This window comes from Orycteropus afer, unplaced genomic scaffold, assembly GCF_000298275.1.
Source record: "Orycteropus afer afer isolate SDZICR_OR568_19922 unplaced genomic scaffold, OryAfe1.0 scaffold00008, whole genome shotgun sequence".
Taxonomy (NCBI): Eukaryota; Metazoa; Chordata; class Mammalia; order Tubulidentata; family Orycteropodidae; genus Orycteropus; species Orycteropus afer.
The window spans coordinates 1,091,465-1,093,432 of NW_006921595.1; the positions used below are offsets into that span (position 1 = coordinate 1,091,465).

The 1,968-nt window shown below is 43.6% G+C and overlaps 1 protein-coding gene across 1 annotated transcript in view; it reads left to right on the forward strand.

The window, feature by feature from the left end:
* Positions 1-1,968, forward strand: part of PDE1C (phosphodiesterase 1C) — a 787,489-nt gene that overhangs the window by 711,634 nt on the left and 73,887 nt on the right. The window lies entirely within an intron of this gene.

Consider the following 1,968-nt stretch of genomic DNA (forward strand, 5'->3'; position numbering starts at 1 on the left):
TATGTTGTTTCTTTTCATGTCGTCCCATATAACTCTTAGGTTCTCTTCATTTCTCTTAAATCTTTGTTCTGATTTTTCTTCATACAGGCTGGTGTCCAGGATTTGTCTTCTAGTTGGGATATGCATTCTTTAGCCAGTTCTATTCTATTCATTTGTGCTTCTACTATATTATGTAATTCTGTAATTTTGGTATTCTTCTTCTGCATTTCTAACTGCTGTTTTTGTATGAGTCCTGGTTGTGCATTAATCTTGTTTATTTGTTCTTGAATGATTTTCTTGAGTTCTTCCAGGGAACTGTCTTTGTTCTCTTTGTTTCTGTTTGGGGTTTCCTTAGACTCTTGTAAAGCTCTATAAACATATCTTCTAAATACCTTGTCAGGTAATTTTTTTGCCTCCTCTTCCTCCATGTTTAATGAGACCTTTGTTTGTGATTTTGCTTCTAATGCCTTGGCCTGTTTTTTCATTTGATTTGAGGTTGCCTGTTGTTTCCTAGACATTTTGAGGTTGTCTTTAACTGTTGGTTATGTATTGATTTGTTTTGTCTTGGTTTTATGATTTAATAGGTGAAGCTGGTGGGTTTTTTTGGTTATTAATTCAGGTGTGCTGGGTTGCTTTGCAGTTTTCTTTGTGATGATGGAATCACTGTGTATAATGTGGATATAGGTCTCTATTTGTCATAAAGAGGGTTTAGAATTCAAACTTGGGGGTATTATGGTGGGTGAATGTGATTTTTTTTTATTGGATGAGTGAGGGTATTGGTGGAGGTGGTGGGGTGGAAGAGAGAAAGAAGGGAAGCTCCATGTTGCTAGGGGCAGTTTCTAGGGCTTTGAGTGGGCTGCTAATGATAACGATGTACTGTTATTCACAGGCCCACAGTTCAAGTTCAGCAAGTTCCAGTTCTAGTTGTTAGGGAGTCGCCACTTTCTGCCAGACACAAGCACACACAAAAACCCTGCTCTCAGGGCCCCTCCGGGTCAAAAAGCTGACCCAAGACAACTGGCCCACACTGTAATCTGCCATAGAAGTTCCTCCCAGGGCCCACACACTTGTGGCACTGGCTCATACCATGACCCACTGTGGGAGTTCCCCCTAGGGCCAACACACTTGCGGCATCAGTGTCTCTCCACTTGGGTTTCGGGGTGCTGGGGGGAGGGAAATGTCTGCTCACACCCAGCGGACCCAAGATTACCAACAAAGTCAAGCACCGGTCCCACTGTGCCAAAAAGCTGGCCCGAGCCCTTTCTCATGATCTGCTGCAGGAGTTCCTCCCAGGGCCCACCCACTTGCGGCGTTAATGGTCTCTGCTCAGGTTTCAGCAGTGCTGGAAGTGCTCGCTCACACCCAGCAGACTCAAGTTTTCTGATAAAACCAGGTGCTGAAGGTAGAGCCATTGGGTGAGCACTGGAATACTGTGTGGTGCATCTTCTTCTGATGGCTCTTCTTGCCTGCCGGTCGGTGCTCCCCCACGAAGTTCTCCAGTGGCCTTTCTCTCCTGCCAGTTGGCGCTCTGCATGGCAGACTCCCCTCTTTTGTTATTTTTCCCCTGCCCTTTTCTCCTTTCTAATCCTACTCTCCTGAGTTTGGCACACTCTGATTCAGTGAGCTGTTCAGAGTATCAGAATCCCTATTTCAAATTGCTGCACCTAGTTTTTCAGGCACTAAGTTGCTAGAGGGAATTAACATGGGGATTACTGACCAGACACCATTTTGCCTCCCAGTCCTGCGTTCATTTCCTCCTCATAGTATGCCTATAAGGTAGGTATTGTTCTGTCCACATTGCAGATAGAACACTGATATGCAGGAAAGTGAAATAGCTATTAATTCATACAGTTGACATTTAACTCAGGCTTTTCCTTACTCCACAACCTAACAATAAAGTTGAAAACTACCTTTCTGGAATGATAAATACCATTGCCTTAAGTACTGTCCAGTTTGATAGGAATTTTCAGACTTAATTTCTAAATCATA